This window comes from Stegodyphus dumicola, chromosome 1 (assembly GCF_044657685.1).
Source record: "Stegodyphus dumicola isolate Sdum_Otavi_A_Nest chromosome 1, ASM4465768v1".
NCBI lineage: Eukaryota > Metazoa > Arthropoda > Arachnida > Araneae > Eresidae > Stegodyphus > Stegodyphus dumicola.
This window is the reverse complement of record NC_140768.1, coordinates 246,635,494-246,648,287: the sequence shown is the minus strand read 5'-3', so window position 1 is coordinate 246,648,287 and position 12,794 is coordinate 246,635,494. Positions and strand designations below refer to the sequence as shown.

General features: G+C 33.0%; 1 protein-coding gene across 3 annotated transcripts in view; it reads left to right on the top strand.

The window, feature by feature from the left end:
* Smr (nuclear receptor corepressor smrter) overlaps window positions 1-12,794 on the top strand; it is a 178,355-nt gene that overhangs the window by 53,045 nt on the left and 112,516 nt on the right. The window lies entirely within an intron of this gene.

The following is a 12,794-nucleotide window of genomic DNA, read 5'->3' as shown; positions in this document are numbered from 1 at the left end:
GAAGCAGTAACAATTAATAAAAAGAACTGTAGCTGCTGGAAGTAGAGGGAATGGAAATTCTATTTAAGACTACCACTCATGGTATCAGGTGATTTTGGCCTTTTGTGGAGGTGGTCCTACTACTATAACAGGACCACAGAGTCATGTTCATTATATGCCCCCCCCCCTGCTCCCGTTCTTATAATATTGGTACTTTCAAAGTTGGTCGGTAGTGTAGTGTTAGAAATAGCTTTTTTAAGTAATAATAATAAAAAAAAATATTAGTATTTTTTTATCCCCCCTCTTCTCTGGTTTCAGCAATCTGTAGAATTACTCTATTTTTGACACATTTTCGAGTTCATGCGCTGTAACAAACAACCCCAGTCTTTTATTAAGGTATTAGTAGTATTTACTTGTAGTTATGAATACATAAAACTAATTTTATTCAAATTTTGATATTCATCGATATTTTCTACGCTTTTTGTTCTTTAGTTTATAAGCATGATCCATATGTAAATAAATGCATGTGTGGATTTTTCGAGTTTTTGAAAGGAGGGAGCCCTATTTAGCAATGGTGAAAGGGCTGTGTGACGTAAAACAGGTGAAGAATCATTGTGGTAGATAGATCCCACCACATAAAATTTCGTATTAAATGCTTCTCCCCTCCTCCTTTTTATAAATAGAAGAAGAGTACCTAGAAGCCGTAAGAGACAGTCAAATGTTTTTCGCCAACCCGCCGAGTCGTCAATGAATTGGTAACTTTTTTTGGCGTGTGTGGATAGTAAAAAAGTACTATTTTATAAATATGTATTTTTTCTTCTCTTGATAATTGCAGAGTTATGGTAGGAAACTGTGTAAATTATATGTTAGTCGGTCGGCGTAAAAACATTTTTACTCCGTTCTATAACTTTTGCGAATTGATGAGATCGATTTTTGATGTATTTTTTATCTATTATTCATTAGTATAATTATTTGTAGTAATATGCAAAATGAGAACCGACTTTTCAACTGTCTTCTTATATAAAAAAGAAGTGGCTTTTAACTAGTGGATGGTTTTGTTGCACTTTACGTGCGTCAGTGAGCTTGAAATCAGCTGAATACAAGCAGAAGTCTGTTCAGGCAGTGAAACCATGCGAGGTATGATAGGGTATCTAATCGTTAGCAATTCAAGGTAGTTTCTTACCGTCGGCGGTATCTTGGTCTTTAAAATCCAGAAGAAAATCAGCTTAATTTAGCTGCGAATAACCAGATAAGATTAGGATGCCGAAGATCCGAAAAGGACTTGAATTCCAGGTCAGATGCGTACTTTTTCCCTCCGAACTGTCTCAAAACGAGCTAGATTCTTTGGAAGAAGACTACTGTCAAATAAGTAGGTAGAAAAATAATGCTGTTTAAAGATTCCATTTCACAGTTTAGAGTATTTACAGTTTTAATCGCGTTTTAGAAGGCCGGACATTCGAGTTAACTTTGTGGACAGTGTTTCACGTAGAAAATAAATTATTTTCATGAGATAATAATACTAAAAATCATTTTTGAGTAGATTTGTCTCCTTATAATGCTCTCATAGCACTGAATCCTGTTGTGGTGATGACGAGACCTTCACGGAAAGTGACCTGTATTTCTGAGGATGCAAACATGATAATTGAATATCGCCTCTCTTAAGAGACCACCTCCGCAGAAGACAAAAAATTACGTAGAATCATTGTATAGAGAGACGTAACTGTAATAATATCCGTAATAATATGTAATAATATTATAACTGTAATAATATTATTTGAGGAATATCACTGTAGAAATTTTCTACGAATAATTTAAAGCATCATCGCAGATAATACGAAATGCTAATACCTTTTATGTATTGAAATTTACTGGTTGAATTAAATTAATATTCTCTTAATAAGTTACATGTAAAATAAAGATATGCGATGTAGTAAAACGGCAATTTTTAGATAATGAAAGAATCCAGTTTTTAATCTGAAAGGCGAACTTTTCGGGTAGCTTTTTTGTATTGTAATCACTGAAATTCTGTAATGTGAAAAACATAAAGTGTAATTTTTATTAAGCGCATTCTTTTTTTTTATTAAAAAAATAGAATTCAATTATTCCCTCCCTGTTCCGTAAAAAAAAAAAAAAAAAAAAAAAAAAAAAAAAAAAAAAAAGATTCTTTTGCAAAGGAAGCGTAGGTTGTTTGCAAAGGCCTCTTTCGTTTTGAATTAAAAATTCTTTCCGGAGAAATTGTGAAAAGAAATTTTTAATTCGCTAGCATGCGGTTCTTACTTCGACTTTATTTACTTTAATTACGCAGAATAGTTGTTTTCGTAGAATTAATTTTATTTTGATGATTATATGCAACTCAAATTATTTATTTCTTTTTTATTTTTATTTATTTATTATTATTATTATTTTTTTTTGTGTGTGAGAGGTTGCTAGACAATGAAATGCCACGATTTTCTTCAAAAAATAAAATTACACTTCGGGGGGGGGATATATAATGACGTGTGGAATTTCTAGTATTTAAATTAGAGCAGTGTGAGACTGAAACTGATCCTTCTGGTTACATCAAAATTCAAGCAAAAAGGTTATTACAGCATCAGTTTCATTTGTTACTTTTGCGCAAAATTTTTTACATAATTCGAGCGCTGATACGGGAATATATTGCAATAATATTAGTGTAAATTTAGAACGACTTAAGAAGTCCAATTTTTAGATTTAATAAAGATAATTTTTATAATTAAATTAGAACTGTTTACCTAAAATGGTAAATTTGAAAGTTAAAACCATTCCGCTATCTAAGAAGATTTGTTTATATTTATCTAGACAAGAAACTTATTTAAGGTGAGCTACAAATCCGATATATGATACGTTGATTATGTATCATTAATGTATGTCATTAATCTATCAATTTTACTATTCAAAACTGATATATATATCAGCGACTAAAATCTACAATTTGGAAAGTTTTTAATTTTTACAGAAAATAAAAAAGATCTGGCTCATCATTCCTTTAAGCATCCTAAAACTTTAAAATGAGTGTAAAAGAAATTTATTTTTTAGCGCACGCCAGACTTTAAATTAATATTTGTTTCACATGCACGATTTTGACAATATTGATAAACGAAAATAAAGGCTTGCAGTTTCAATAGAATGTCCCATTAATGACTTTTTGTAGCACCCAATCTTCTTGGAAAGAAATGGGGGACAGGAAACGTCTCGCAGTTCGTGGATTAAAAAAGAGGGGGACGAGGATTTTCGATCAAATTTGGCGCAGTTCGTACCCTACCATCTTAGGCTATCTTACTTTGCCCAAATCAACTGGAACAGGGTTCGTAGCGGTCCTTACAAGTGCTTATAAGTTCTTATATTTGAAAATGAAATATAAAGGCCCTTATAGGTGCTTACTTTTTCTTTATAAAGTCCTTATTTTTTTGTTTTTAGTGCTTATTTTTTGCTTTTAGTGCTTTTTTTTTAATCCTTTGTTTTTAATGAACGCGCATTTTTTCTCCGTACCAAAGCCGAAACTAAATAAACAACTTTTCTTTTTTATATGCAACGTCAGATGGTGAATCATACTTCCGAAAATTGCTTTCCCCCCCTTACTCTGCATTAACGTAACCTATGGTGCGCGCGAGAGTACCATGGAGGTAGGAAGTAAGAAGGAGTCGCCCTAAACAAGTTTCTCCGTACCCTGCTCTGAAGCACCGGCGATCCCTACGTGGTGACCAAAACATTGGGTCATTTACCATTGAGTTCTATGGGATTTGACGCGTTCGGGTGTGAATATTTTGTAATTACGTCGCAAATATACATATAAATGTATATATTTTCTTTTTCTACAACACTTCAGAGTCCTAAGTATGTGAAAACAACATATTTTTAAACAACATTTCATTCTGAACGGAATTAAATGCTATACTTTTCTCAGAATGGTTTAATTTGAATGAAATATTTTCACAAGTTTTCGTTAATTACATTAGAAAAAAAAATTAAGGTAATTCGATTTTATTCGGTTAAGGTACAAAAATTAAGATCAAAGTTTATTGTATTATTAATATTAAAATTATGCATTATTTCTTTTCTATTTATAGAGCTTCTTCCTAAAATACTTTCTTAAATATGACATGATTTTTTGGCTTCTTTTAAATCGAAAAATGTAAGTCAATTTATAATTAATGTTCTATTCGGTTCATTTTAAATTAGAGAATTATTAGGAAAATAGTATTTGACTTTCTCTGAACATTTCTAAAAGGGAATAAAATAAGTTTTTTTTTTTTTATATATATATATATATATATATATATAATTCTTTTAATTATACTTATCAGATTTTTTTTTTTTTTTTTACTCTTCATTTCAACAATACATATTCCAAAACTCTTTATTATGTTCTTAAGTGCGCATCTCATAGCATTTGCTTTACCAATACCTTTTAACAGATTGCTTTCCACTACGAACAATTCTTGCTTAAATAGTTTTATAACGTATTTTTCAACAGGATTTCAATTTATGTTTACAATTCAATATTAAGGTTATTATATATTTAGATAACATTTATAATCATTATAAATTAGATACATTTAATCATTAGATTTCTTCACAGTACTATCACAGTCGTTTATAAGTGAATAAATTCTTCATTTCAAATACATTTATAAATAATTTAATGAATATTTAAGTATTTTGTCAAAGGCAGATACATGCTTTTTGCAAGCACATGCATAAATACCCATACATATTTCCTATTTATCATTTCCGGCATGTGCAAATCTTTAATTTCTGTGCATTCACTATATCTTTCGTGTAAAGTAATTTACACTAATTTAGCATAAACCCGAAAGTTTTACATAAAAAATATATATGAATATAATTTGAATGAAAATTATAAGTATTATTTTTAATACCCACTCAAAGGTCAGTTTTTCTTCAAAATTCCCCCACAGTGGCATCTCTCTCTTTAGGCAGATAGCCCTTGCATGCGTTACTCTATTTAATAAAAACTTAATCTGACCTATGTGACTAATTACAAATATTTTAACATACATAATTTTATATTTACATTTAGCCATCAAGTTTCAAACTTTTCAAATCTTCTAGAAAATAAATTTTGGCAGATCTCTTTCACCAATTTTCTTAAAATCTATATTTTTGTAGTGCAACAGCTTAGAATTTTATAAAACAAATTCATAATCAAAATCGCTGTTGTTAGTTATCGAAAAATAACCAAGATGTGATTTTTGCGTAAATGTCAGTAAACTATACAAATTGCTATTATCCATCACACTATGAATGTTTCTTTCATGCGAAAATGTCCCTTTTTCGATTTCTATGGAACTGTCGTGTGTCGAAATACTATCAGAATTTTGTCAAGCGAGCTTCTGAATGTAAACAAAAAACACCCCGTCTGGTGACCCAAGCTTCAAAGCAGTGCTTCACTTCTAGCGCGGAATGGCCCCTCCTCCCTTTCCTACCTCCATGGAGAGTACAGACAGGTGCACGTCGTTCTATTGGCCAAAGAATTGCGAAAACGTAGAAAATTCCGGTGCATTCGGTACTCTTTTCTTCCCACCCAAATACTACACACGTTTGAATTTCTATCAAGATTTTAATAATTTGCATTCTCGTTCCGCGTGGTCAGTTCATGTTCGTGTTTATTATGATCGTTATGCTTATATTATGAGCATATGTATGAATATTTATATAGTTGCAGTAACTGCTGAAGTATAGATAAACTTCCAAAAATGGGTGTGTTTTTACACAGATTAGCTTTCTGTATGCGGAATGGCTTAAATAAAAGGAAAGAAATCGAATAGTCAAAATAATTTCATTTTCTTTGCCAATACATTATACAGTACGGAGGTTGGGAGTTTCTCCGCAAAATCTCTAATATTGAAGCAGCGGACTTTTTTTTTTTTTTGTCACTGTCCAATCTGGATTGTACAGGACTAAAAGTTTTTGCGGTCTACCCAACCCAAGCGAAAATTGATTCTATTCCGGAAATTTAATACAGTCTGTTGAAAATTAGAATCAGAAACACCCCAGATTAGTAAGTCTCTTTCTTTTCCTTCATTTAGTTCTTTTTTCTCCGAATACCGGCAGGTGTTGATTCCGATTGCGTAATATCACATATGGAAGAAATTTTGCATTGATAATTAATTTTGATGTTCAGTCTGAGATTTGATTATGCACACTTAAAAGTGTTTTACTGTGCTTTCTAAGCAGAATATTTCTCAGTTCCGTTGGTTTTTATATGATGCACATATCGAAATGTCAAAATCATTTATTTAGCCTAAATTTAAATCTAAAGAACAGCTACAATCTTCCCCACTCCTCTTTTTCCAGTTACTGTCCGGAATATTCGGGAATTTCCGAGTATGCGGGTTAGTTAAGCTTTTACTGTTAAAGGATGACTGAATGAAGCAATTTCCCGTCTTCTGATTTCAGAAATGTGCCTCTTTTTTACTTAAATTACTTTGCTTGGGATATATGTTAAGGGAAAACTGTTATGAAATGAAAATTTAGAAAATGTTCAGAATTTTGATTTAAGTTAAATTATTTAAATATTAATATGAGTGGGAAAATAAATTGTATTTATTATTAGGTGCCAAATGAATACAATTAATATGGCTTATTATTATTTATTTTCTATATTTTCAACTGAAATATCATCATTAAATTTTGTAATATAGTTTAGTTCTGCATAGTTTTTTTTTCTCTCATTGTAAACTAATTCTGTAAATTTTAACTGTCATTTAAAATTAAAAAAAAAAGTTAATTGTTTTCCATTGTTGAGGTAATGCTTATTCTCTTAATAAATATTGCATTGCTCATATTTTAAATTACAAGTCTAATTTTTCTTTTAATGTTATGCAGTTGTGTGTAATGTAATTAGACAGGTGCTTATTTTTTCCTTAAAATGTGCTTGAAAAGTGCTTATAGGTGCTTATTTTTTTAACTAAAATGTGGCTATGAACCCTGTGGAACCATGGATGGTCTTACAGATGGGTTCACTGTGATTATTTACTTCTTTGTTTGGTAACTTAATATGAGGAGCGCTTGATTAGGGAATGCACCAGTTCACTTTTTTTTTTTTAAATCAAGGCAAGACTGTTGAACAAACGACGACTGGGTGATTCAAGACTGGCTGGATGGTTGAAACATCTATTTTTCTTTTTGAACAGGAACCATTCTTCAGAAACACACTTTTTTTAAAAAAATTGGTACAACATTAGGGGTGCTAAAAATACGCCCCACAATGTTGTTATTTAAATGGTTAAGAGCTCTCTATCTGGGTTTATAATAAATTCAGTTGTTTATCATTCTAACTTGCCATACGGCCATTCACGGTTGTAGAAAAAATTTAGGGCGCTATCACGCCACTCACCCGAAGGCGAAAATAAGAGTCTGAGAGATCAGGCAATCAGAGTTTTAAGGTGGCAAGTCAAGTTGGCGTACACTAACATAATAAAATTTGAAAATCATCCGAGTCCTGACTGAAGAACATAAAACTGCTTTGTGAGAGATTCGAGATAACAATATCTAATTCTTGAGAATTCAGGGTATGAGTATCACGTGACCGGTACTAGGCAATACGGTTGGACCCACAGTGATGAGTTCAATTATTTACACTTTGTACAAATAACACTAAAAGTCTTTGCCTGTCGAAGCACTAAGGCCATATTCTTTGTTGTAAAAGTTTTCGTTTAATTAAATATGTATTATCTAAAAAGTGGTTAAAAAGTGAAATTTTCTGCATTCTTGGCGATATTCAAGTTTAGCTTACTTTGCTGTATTTTTAAAGCATTTCTGAGCCTCATTACCTTTCTTTAGCAGATGTTTCATAAGTAATCAGCTTGCTAGGAATCTCATACCGAATTCAGTCGTTGAGATTAAGGACAGCATGGATGACCCAACTTTAGTACAGAATTTCACGTGGCGAAAGTTTCGTCACGGAAGCGCATTCACTACTGCGTCGTTGGTTGGGTCGACAAATCGATAGAAATTTCCCAACCACTTCCCCGCCTATTACCCTCCCTGTGTGTCCTCGATCAATCAGCCTAGGCGCCCTTGTCTGCTGAGGAACTACGTGAATGGAATGGTCTTGTGCCCTCAGCGGAAGATCGTTGCGGGGGCAGTGTAAACAATCCGCCACATGATCTTTCTTCACTATTTCAAATTAGTGGTTCTTTCGTTTGTTTTATTTACTGTTATTTTACGAAAATATCGAAATTTTTCTCTCTCATTTTACCGAGCAACTTTTGGCGGATTAAATTAATAGCTCTAAATTTTAGAGCCTGTCGATTGAATTTGAAATTGTTTTGGTAATGTCTCACTTGATGGGGAGATTTGCTTAATTTTTCCCGACAGATAAAGTAGACAGACATTTTGTGGCTAGAATATGACCTTGAATAGCATATGTGGTTGTCCCGAGGACATAGTTGGTTGAGTCTTTTGACCAGATATGTGTGTTTAGAATATTTGTAGTTGCTTCTAGTTTGTTTGATAATCATGTCAGGATACGATATTTTATTCTGTTTCATTCCAAAAGAAAAGGAATTCATTTAATCAGTTTTACAGCGTCGAAGGTTTTTCATTATTCTCTTTTGTCGTTGAAGTTCGTTTGTTTCTTGAATATGGCAAACCACGTTCGCGTATTTGCTGTTGAAAATGGAATATATTATCGGTAATAATTTTTCATTTTACCGTAAATCTGAGTTTTGGGTTATAGTTATTTATACATGAATAAATTTCATCTAATTTTGTTAATCCCATCAACTGATATAAAAATTAGCTACTAGTAGGTTGTATCCCCGCATAAGAAATAATACGTAATTTCATGAGCTTTTATTTTTGTGCGTTTGTTTTGTAAAATTGCTGTAAAAATACATGCATCCATCACACGAAGTTTATTAAATTGTGTGTGTTATGAAAGTTTTTAAAAATATTTTTATAAAGTAGTTTGGAATGAATCTTGAATGGATCTCTTAAATTTTCTGAGGGGGGGGTTATACAGTGATATTAATCGGGTGTTTTGTTTTTCTACTAAGAATTTTTTAAACTGTTTAGTAGCTATCTCTGTGTGAAACTATTTATTGGAATGAAAGGCGCTGGTTTTGATATCAAAGTTGCCCATTCGTTACATTGCCATTTGTTAAAAAAATTCTGAACGTGAGCAACTACGGCCAGAAAAATTCTGAACGTGAGCAACTACGGCCAGATACAAAGAAACGCAAAATGATTTATTATGCATTACTATACTGTATATGATACGACATTGTGTGTACTTGATAAAAGTCGCTGTTATTTGAATTTGTCTTAAATTTAAGTATTATATTTTGTTCACGCATTTTTGTTGCTTTTTGTAATTTTCAATTATGATAGAACAAATAAATTTAATTGTAAAATTTGGATTCAAGCTTAAAGCTGAGCATTTTGAGTCTCTGAGTATGCATGAGATTTTTCTCCTTAATTTTGAGAAGCTCGGTGATTATCAAATTATCGTTACATAATTCAGAGCATTTAATTTAGATAGGCGCATTGTTTCAAGACATGCAGGCCATCTCACTTACTGCAGAGATATTCTGTTGTTTACCGTAGTTGTGAATCATGTAAGTAATTATTAACATTTTGTGAAGAATGAGTATATAGAGCAGTATTTATACTCACGCAGAGTAACAAGTTTCGCCAAACTTAATATCATCGTTGCTATAAATAATATTTTGCAGTCATTCCTTAAAAAAAAATAGGAAACCTGTTTGATGCATTTTTGAATATTTACATAAATAAGGGGAGATAGTAATTTTCTTGATTTTGATGTGTTTGGGAAAACAACGCATAACTAGATGCTTCATTTGCGTCGCAGCGTTGAACGCACGCAGATTCTTTCTTCCCTTACGAATATCTCGAAGAATTTATTTTGTATACTATAGATATTTTGTTCACTCACATTGCAAGAATAAGTTGGGAATATGGGACGCAATGGATCTGACTTTTGGAGTAAATAAAAGAGTTAGAGGAGGAGGGGAGGGGGAGAGTGAATGATGGTTTTGGAACCGTGCCCAGAACTTCATTGCCCCTTCTTTGCCGACGTTGATGTGGCTCCGCTTTCACGGGGGGGGGGACGAAGAGAAAAAAATTTTAACCTTGTGGAAACTTTTTGTCTGTTAACCGTGATTACAACATCGTCCTAAATGCTTTTCGATTTTTTTTTTTTTCTGTAACCCTCTTTTCAAAACTTAAATTGAGGTTCTCCCTTCTTTTCTTCTGCTTTCGGTTGGTAACTTAAATTGAGGTTCTCCCTTCTTTTCTTCTGCTTTCGGTTGGTCACACTGCCTCTTTCGACCTCTATTTGTTTATTATTCCTATTTTTATGAATCTTGGCTGTCTCATGCAGCTCCATTGTTTTGTAGATTTATTACACGCTAGCCATTTATGAAGTGATCTTTGCCTGTCGCGGGAATGACGTCCTTGACGGAGTGTGTTCTTTTTTTTTTTTTTTTTTTTTAACTTTAACCGTATCTTTCGGTGAAAGAAGTTGATTCAATTCTTCATTGGTACTAGTTAGTTACGCTTATGTAACAAATATCACAAAAGGAAATTTTTATTTTGAAGCTGATAAATAGTGAAACAAATGACATTCAGAAAAGGTGATCGAGCGTAATGGTTGCTCAGGGCATTGAAATAATGAGGCCATTTGAGGTTAATAATGGAAGGAAAAGTAAGGAAAGGGAAATGTTTTACATCATCTGGAGTAAGTTTAAAAAAAAAAAAAAAAACTAGCGAGTGATGCTGTCATTTCACAACTTTTAAACATGAAAGCTGTAAGTAACATTAAAAAATTATGAAAGAAACATTGTAACGTTCCCTTCCCGTATTAAAGCTGTGAATTTAAACTGCGTTATCTGAAGACTAATTCATATTATGGCATCTTATTAATCCTGCAAAGTGGTTAGTTTTTGTTCAATCACTCTTAAAAATATAAGCAAAGAAATTGACTCCATAATTGCTGTTCTGAAATACACACTCATTTTTCCTGTCTTTTTCTCGCTGCTCATTTCTTTGATTCGTCCATTGTCTGGCGATATCAAATTGGGGGATGCCTTATGGCACCCAAAGTGTTGTGTAACCCATAGTGATGTGTAAAGTATGTGTCCTAAAAATTATTCACCAAGAATAAAATTTATATGGTGAGTTTATAGCTACGTGTGTCCCCAAGTTCCGTTCGTCTGCTATTCATTCTATTTTTATGCCAGCAACATTTACACTCGGTCACGGCTACTAAAATAATTCTTGTCTGCTCTTCTACGTATACATAATAATATATTATATACATGCGTGTATTTGGAAATTTATATTATTTAAGCGTCTTTAAATTCATAATTACCCAAACGTACCAGAAATAAAATCTTGCAGTTGTGCATAAAAAGTTTAACTAGCGTTTAAAGTCAGCATTAATATTGGCGAATATTGCAGTGTGTTATTTAAAATCTTGTACTTATCGAAGTACTTGATTATCAGCCTTGCTTTTTAGTAGCAAGGCTGATAATCAAGTACTTCGGATTTGACTTCACCGCATAAGAAACATAGCTCAGGCTGCTCGATTGGAAGAACGAAAATTGCTTCAGATAGCCGAAGAACGAAATTATTTTTAAAGAACATTCGAAAATTCGCAGCGTATGTTGCAATACAGAAGGTGTTTACACATTTTTTACACACACCCTTTAATTAATATTTAAAATGTAAAGAGTATTTTTTAAAAGTTCAATCTGATAAGCCTTTTTTTTCCCTGGACTGTAGGTCTGCATCATGATAGAAGGGCTTTTTGGAAAATTTCCAAGCGTATCGATTTTCATTCCTCTGTCATTACTTTCCACAGTCCTGGTGAGTCCGTCAGTCCTGGTGGTTTTTGCGCTTAGAAAGTTCTCTTTTCAAAAGTCCAAAGGCTCAATTTCCCATACGTGACTTCGCAGGAATACGTTGAAAAGCTATAATAAAATACTTGTATCGGTCTTTTTTTTTTTTTTTTTTTTTTCAAGCAATGCACTTCTACTGTTGCGTGCGTACGATTTCGTTATAGATTGAAAACACAGAACCGATGATAGCTTAATAAAATTTATTTTATCCAAAGAAACACGTAATAGTTGTGGAACTTAAAACAAAAGTACTCCGACAGCTGTTCGCAGTATCACAGAGCACAATCAGTAGTTACACTTCAAACTACTAAGAGCGTTAAACGCAACGCAATGCAAAGCTAAATTTAAAGAGCGAAGCTAACCCGCAGATATCTAAAGGCCCGAACCCACTGGGGTTTATCTGAGCTAACGAACACAACTAACGTAGTCGACCCATCCCCAAAACCAGTTTTTCCCCATAGAGCAGCAAGTTGAAAAATCTGAACTGCAGGCTCAGCGGAGCTAGTCCAAAGAGTATTGTTAAGAAGAAAAGCTTCGCAGCAGCAGGAGTGGCTCCCTCCGAACGAAAAGAGACACAACTGCGCATGCGTGAAATATCTGTCGCCAAAAAGCGCCAAAGCACGAAGCTGATGTCAAAGTTCAAACAGGTTCGATGGTCACGTTTATCAAGAGTTTAAAGCTGTGTGACTCCATTTTTCCCCCTACATATTGACAGATATAAAATCAGACATCAAACTGCGATATGGATAATATAAATTCAACTAGTAAAGCAAAAAAGCACGAAAATTCGAGTTTAAATTATCGCGAAAAGTCAAAGAACAATTCATCTTAGCCCGTGTACACGTGAACACACAATTTCCTGTACACGTGGCGGAGGTGGAAAATCTCGGCCAGGTACTTCACACACAA